Here is an 8,131-nt window from a genome sequence, read left to right as displayed (position 1 = left end):
ATGTAAAACATTTAATAGATTCTGATATGTTTCCCACCGTCAGCCTTAGTTGTTATGTTATTACACTTGTTTACTTCACATATTGTTCATGTTTTGTTTTGTTTCTTTGTGTACTTCCTCAAGTTATTATAAATGAATTATTCTAAAAATAACACATATTTTGTATAGACACATGTACTTACCACATTTAACCATCAATGTGTTAGTTAATCCATCATATATCAGTATAATAGAGTTTGAGTAAAATGGTTGAGATACTTTTAACTTACGGACGATCACAACATGTACGGTGTGAAGGTCTGTTAACTGTGTTAATATTTGGTGACATAACGGAAAGACAAATACTCTAAATTAATTTACTGAATTCATGCTATCGTAACTTAAAAATTCTAGCTTTAATTGGTCCGTGTTATTGGAGAAGATATGTGTGAACTTGCACAATTCTGGATACGGAAAACACCAGCTCACGATATTATAAGTGGCAGACACTGTTAGGGTGTCAAAAGCACAAAAACTATTATTGTTACAAATGAGGCCGGACTTCCCTTTTATGTTGTCGTTCTTTCGTGTTTCATCCCTCTGGAAAATAACCAAAATGGACATCAAAAACGAGATCTATATGCAATAGCCTGCGATTTTATCGTCTGGCGAGCCTAGATCATAAACCCGGAAAGCAGCTAGTTGGCTCGGAACACGAACTGAAGCTACTCACAATCCAAATGTACCAGCAGAAGCTAATACCATCAACCGACAAACCGAATTCACCCTACTATGAAACCATGAATCCCGTGTCATAATATTTCTCTGTTATGTGTGTTTAAATAATTCTTGTTTATATTGTTCAGTTGGTGATGAAATTACTCGGCGAATTTTTGCTTTGCAAGTCGAACAAAATGTGTAATTAAACAACGTAACATATGAAATGTTCCTGTCAGCTCTAGTCATTCTATTTTAGTTTACAATTTTAGATAAAACAAAATGTGTAATTAAACAACGTAACATATGAAATGTTCCTGTCAGCTCTAGTCATTCTATTTTAGTTCACAATTTTAGATAAAATCTATGTATATATTGTATTTCTACTGTAAAATTTTAGTTCACAATTTTAATAAAATCAAAAATGCTAAAATGCTTACAGTGTTTTACGTCTATTTTTATCGGAAATGTTGAGTTGTTTTAATAGCTGAACTTAGTTTAACTGACACATAAGGTCAGTCGAACTAAATCTTTTGTTTGTTTGTTTGTTTTGGAATTTCGCACAAAGCTACTCGAGGGCTATCTGTGCTAGCCGTCCCTATTTAGCAGTTAAGACTAGAGGGAAGGCAGCTAGTCATCACCACCCACCGCCAACTCTTGGGCTACTCTTTTACCAACGAATAGTGGGATTGACCGTCACATTATAATGCTCCCACGGCTATCGGAAATGTTGAGTTGTTTTAATAGCTGAACTTTCTCTGGAAGCATTTAACTTTTGACAAATCATAAGGTCAGTCGAACTAAAACTAAATCTAAGAATACGTGATACGTATATAAAAATAAAACAAAAAAGTTCTTTTTCTTTGTCCCTAAAATTAGGTTTTTTTTCAACATCAAACATACAATTCTGGAACATCATTGTTTTTAAGTTTTCAGAAAAAAACTTAGTGAGTAACACAGTATAACATATTTTTAATATCTGTTTTATCAGATATTATGTTAACGTAAATAAAATTCTTCAAACAACCGTGATTTATTGAACCTAACGGCCCGGCATGGCCAAACGTGTTAAAGCGTTCGACTCGTAATCCGAGTGTCGCGGGCTCGAATCCCGGTCGCACCAAACGTGCTCGTCTTTCAGCCGTGGGGTCGTTATACTGTTATGGTCAATACCACTATTCGTTGGTAAAAGAGTAGCCTAAAAGTTGGAGGTGGGTGGTGATTACTAGCTGCCTTCCCTCTAGTCTTACACTGGTAAATTAGGGACGGCTGGCGCAGATAGCCCTCGAGTAGCTTTTTTGCGAAATTTAAAAACAACAAAAAAACAATTGAACCTAACATTACCTTCACCAGTCTTTAGAAGAATTCTGTAACTTCTGAGTCATTAAACTTGAAAGCAAGTCGAAAAACTGTTGATCAAACAACAACTTGAAGCATTGTTTACTTTAGAATTAAATCTGGTCTCATAACATTTTGAAAAGTCGATAATGTTGTATAGTTACTGTGAGATAGCAGATTGTAGTTTTATTTTGTGACGTTTCGGTTACCATTAAGTTTGTACATGAATTTTTAAATATGTTAAAGTGCTAACTCACTTTCTCGATACAGCACGTTAATTTTGAGTTTTCATGTATTATGAAACCGAGAGAAGTTTCTCCTAGCGGTGACGTACAGATATTAATGTTGTGAAATATTATGTAGATTTATTATAATAACTAATCACATGAGATGTAATCTCGTGGTCTAATCAGCAAATAAAGATGGCTAAACGAGTTAGTTAAAAATAATTATTGCTAAATATTGTTACTGACATAAGAAATGGTTCATTTTTTGAAGCATTATGTTATTCTCTGGTTCTTTCTTTTTTTGTTTGATATTTGTTGATATTCATCTAAGTGACATTTATTTTGTATTATTTATTAATATATATATATACCTAGTCCTAACCAGATAATGGCTTACTAACTGTTGTTTTGTACACAATAAAACTCGGATGCTAGTTGTTTTGGTTATCTGTTGTTATTTTACACTTCTTGAGCGGCGTTTTGATTAATTACACTTTGAATTGATTCTATGGCTAAATTGTTACGAGAAAGATGGGTTTTAACAGAAGATGGTAAATAATTAAACTCACACACCCAATGAATAGATAGGAACTAGAGCACGTGACTGAGTCTACCAATGATAGGTAAGAACTAGAGCACGTGAGTGAGTCTACCAATGATAGATTGGAATCGCACAACAAAATGAAAGTGCTTAAAGCTAGTTCTTTACTATCACACCTGGACAACATAGACTTCACCTGACATATCGATGAATGAACCAACATTTATAAAAGTAATCAATTTAAAAAAAAACAACAACATTTTACTGTTTAAACTTGTGTTGAATCTGTCTTTGTTTCACGTGGCTTGACGTCATTGACGCGTGAACTGCTCTACAACCTTCAATAACGAGGAAATAGACGGTGAAACTTCGACATTCCAAATCTTATTATGTCGTGACTGACTTTAACATCTTGTATGTATGACTGGATATTTTGTCCTTCTTGGTAACCCTGCAGGTTCCACGTAAGTAAACTTTTTTTACTCTTTTTACGAATTACTTAAATCTTAAGTAATTACATGCTTATTAACACTATTAATTTTTTTCATTTTATGCTTTCGGAATAACACTTGGCGGTAATTTAAATATCAACACTTAACAATAAGTTTTTAATTGGGTTAAAGCAAATTAAGCGATGACGTCATTCGCTAAAATAAAGGTGCATATTAAAACGTAAATATTTTTAATAAATATAAAGTTATTTTGTACTTCTGGTACAAAAGGTAACTTCGGTCATTAGGTTCATAAAACCAACATAACATGTAAACAATCAGGCATGTGTCTAAGCTTCTGAGAAATGTACAGTCAAAGGGAATCTTTGTGGCTAACGTTTGTACTTGTGAAACAGAAAAGCATGGAAGCTGTAAGTTCTGTATGTTTGTGCATAGCACGTGTAATTGTTTAAATGTCTGTTAAAATTAACTTACTTTCCTTCCAACACTGATAGCATTAAAATATTAATATTCTTAGGTTTTCATATTTAGATAAAAATACATATCTAACTGAACTTTTGTATTATGCATTTATTCGGATTTTTTTCACTTTATGATATTCTGTATCCTGACACGATAAAAAAAGATTATTTTTTTTCAAACTAGATAGGTTGGAAACTTTTAATGTAATTATGAATGATGTAGCATTTGTAACAACAAATAAAAACTAGTTTATCATTTATTGTAAGAAAAAGAACGATTTTTAGTGTTAATTATTAACAGTAACAAACGAAAGGAAAAGAAATCCGTTCCCTTTGAGTCCTTCATATTTTGTTCCTGTAATCTGCCTTCAATAACCCTATCGTATAAAAGGGATAAGGCTTTTATCCATTCCCTTTTTGTGTCTCACTCTTTGCTTTTCCAGTCTGTCTTCAGTAGTCCTATATGTCTGTGGACTCAAACTGATAATAAAACGGTTTCGTAATGACAAGAAACCCACTTGTAGTTATTATTTTGTTTGTTTTTGGAATTTCGCACAAAGCTACTCGAGGGCTATCTGTGCTAGCCGTCCCTAATTTAGCAGTGTAAGACTAGAGGGAAGGCAGCTAGTCATCACTACCCACCGCCAACTCTTGGTCTACTCTTTTACCAACGAATAATAGCATTGACCGTCACATTATAACGCCCCCACGGCTGAAAGGGCGAGCGTGTTTGGCGCGATGGGGATGCGAACCCGCGACCCTCAGATTACAAGTCGCACGCCTTAACACGCTTGGCCATGCCGGGCCAACACTTGTAGTTAAAATGTAAGAAAGTCGAAACGTTGTTCACCGCCTTATTTTGGTAAAAGTGTTAATACCATACCAGCCGTTCTGAATCCGGTTTTCGATACCCGTGATGGGCAGATCATAAGCAAACAGTAGTCTTATCGTGTAAAAGTAATATGTTGTGAAACATTTTCAGTACACATCCTAAAGAAAATGACGTTAGATAGGTAAATATTTGTTTTTTCTTGCTGAATACATTCAAAGTAAACTTTTGGATTTTCTTTTATCCTTCCTTGAGGTTAATTAAGCAGAAATCACAAACTCAGAGTTAAAAGTTTTTAGAATCTAAATGTAAATAATAATACATGATATTGTTTATTCTCTAAGTGTTAGGATGTAAGTGTCTTTTCTAATCTAGCAATGTGTGAATTCAATTAAACACACTCTTCATAAAAGATGTAATATTAAAAGTACGTTAGGCCTAACACAACCGTCTTACGACCAATATATTTAATTAAACTCATGTTTTGCTGGATTAGAAAAAGCGTTCAAAATTAAACTGTCCTGTATAGATAATATAATAAATATAAAAGTAGATAATTATGCTGTCCTTATAACTGACTTAGAATTAAATAATTAAAATCTCCAAAGTTGTAGAGATTCAACGAGGTTAGTTAATCATATTTCTTGATTAAATTATCTACAACGTTGTTTTAAAACATTTATATTAATTAGTCCACGAATAAATAATCTTTTCAAAGTGTATCTTTATTCAAAGGTATTAAGTAATTCGTGTTTACTTTAAAATCTAATAAAAAACACCTTAAGAGGGAAAAAAGGTGTGGCTAAAAATGGATTGAGCGTGCGAATTGGAATGGTTACTGCAGATAGCCATCGTGTAGTTTTGTTCGAAATTCAAACAAACTAACTGTCAAATCAACAATGGTAATGTTGTGATGGACTTGATCTTGTGTATTCAATGGAATCTCACTCTTCTTATGGAATAAAACACTTTAATTGTTTTCACAACTACTTTCACCACCCACACTATTACATCACCTCCAGAAACTTTCGCCATTAAAGTAACTCAACACATAGAGGCCAATCGTCTCGAGTGATTTTCACTCTCACTTGAATTCGAATTTTTGTCAATAGAGAAAAGAGTGAAATACTATCCATCAAACCATAATTTAGAGTCGGGTTCTTTCTGTCCAATAAGAAAAATGATAAAACACATCCCACTAAATGGCAACTTCCAATCATTCATTGTACAATAATGAAAGGGGTGTAACACTACACATCAAAGCGCAATAATCAGTTATTGAGTGTCTAATATTGAAATGGGTGTAACACCACACATCAAACCACAGCATCCAGTTATTTACCAGTAGTGAAAATGGTGTAACACTATACATTAAACTACAACCACCAATCATTTATTGTCCAAGTGTAAAAAATATAAAAAGCTAAACATATAAACTACAACTACCAATCATTCACAGTACAATAGTGAAAAAGGTGCAATACTAAACATCCAACCACAACATCCAATCACTTATTGTACAATAAATAAAGCCCCCCGCTAGAACAGCGGTAAGTCTACAGATTTACAACGCTAAAATCAGGGGTTCGATACCCCTCGATGGGCTCAGCAGATAGCCCAATGGGGCTTTGCTATAAGAAAAAATACACACACAAACACATCCAATAAATCAAAGGATGAAACCCCACACATCAAACTACAATCTCCAATCTATCACTGTACAATAAACAAAATGGTGTAACACTAAAACACCCAACCACAACTTCCAATCATTTATTGTCCAATAAATAAAAGGATGAACTGCTGTATATCAAACCACAACCTCCAGTCACTTACTGTCCAACGAATAAAAAAGGTGAACTACTATACATCAAACCAGACCAAGTTATTCATTGCCCTCAGTTTGAGTTGCTCTCTTCTATGCTAACGAACATTTTCTTATTTGGATCTACTATAAATGCATTTCAAGCTGCCTTGATGTTGTCAACTTCTATTTTGTTTTCATTGTTTAAAACATTTGACTTAATGAAGTTGGACTTAAGCTGACGTCTCATACGCTGCAGAGATCTCTTTAGTAGTTTTCCATTGTCCAACCACAGGTAAACATATTTTTTACTGGAGTCATTCATATGTCCTTTTTAGTCATCTTGTAAGTCAGTGGTACGTATAAGGATCACAATTCTAAAATTCTCCACAGCGGACAGGGTTGCAGGTATCAAGAAAGAACAAACAAACCAAAGTTTCCTTTTTTATGACCGCTCTAGACATTTTCATGACGAACGTCTATGAACAACCTTTCATAGTCATTCCTCTTAAAAAGGATGACCTTTAATATGACCCTTTGTATTTCGGAAATAATTTGTCATTACAGACTAAACAATACATGACAACACCTCTATATTTTCATCGCTCAAAAGATTCCCTGCCATATTGCGTAATCAATCTATTTTATATATTATAAAAAGGTTTCTAAGTGTATCACATGGCCTAGAGTCCTAAGTTGGTTATTTCTGGGTTATATTCTGGATGTTACTGACGGTTAAGTCTTCAAGACCTTGTGTATTATTAGAAATTATAAACCACTTAATGATACATGGTTGTTCTGCACCTGAAGTTAACTCTAAATTAGTCCATAATCTTCGAAACCACAACGTTCAGCCACATAACGTCGTGTGTACGGTCATTATGTCTTTCTATAGATAATGAACTCCACATTAAATTTTAAAATTTACAAAAATAATTAATGTTAATACATTTCTGAGTTACTATCATCTCCTCTTTCTATATATAACAATCTCTTTATCTTATTGTGTAATTTTTTATTAGTTCAAAAAGGTTGAGGTGCAAGTTTTTTCCTGTTACATTGACTTTTAAAAAACAATGATTCCACAATAACTGTTTGGTAGATCACAATGTCTGCCGTAATTATCATTATTATTACTGCTCTGTCGTTCTTGTTGTTTTTGAATTAAACACAAAGCTACACAAATGAGCATTCTGTGCTCTGCCCACCACAGGTATCGAAACCCGGTTTTTAGCGTTGTAAGTTCGCAGACATACCGCTGAGTCACTACAGACTTACCGTTGAGCCACTGTGTCCTTTATTGGTGTTGTTAATAATTTACCACTGGGTAAGGAACACTATGAACATTAAATTTCAGAATATTTGAAAATTATTTGTGTTAAATGTACGAAATATTTCAATACTATATACACTACTGCTGGTTAGAAATAATCACAGAGAACGTACGGCAGTTTTATAAAACATTCCTGTCATAAAAAGTTTGAAATAGCTGTAAAATACACGAACGTTGTGCTGGAGAAATAGTTTAAAAAGTGTCATTAAATAAATAAGAATAATCGAGCAGCAAGAACGTTTCTTTTTTTCAAGTGTTAGTTTTGATTTTGTATTAAAGAAAGGTATAAATGGACCAAATATGTTTTCAAACTTCACATATTAATCATATTCGCCTTTGAAGCCATTTGGAAGCCACGGGGAGAAAGCTATTTTGTTTTGATGCAGATTTAACAATGAAATACGGATTTCGATGAAGTAACCTTTTCTTAATCCTAAAAATTACCAAAAT

This window comes from Tachypleus tridentatus, unplaced genomic scaffold (genome assembly GCF_004210375.1).
Source record: "Tachypleus tridentatus isolate NWPU-2018 unplaced genomic scaffold, ASM421037v1 Hic_cluster_2, whole genome shotgun sequence".
In the NCBI taxonomy this organism is placed as follows: Eukaryota; Metazoa; Arthropoda; class Merostomata; order Xiphosura; family Limulidae; genus Tachypleus; species Tachypleus tridentatus.
The sequence above is the reverse complement of the archived record's forward strand: the minus strand, read 5'-3'. Positions refer to the sequence as shown.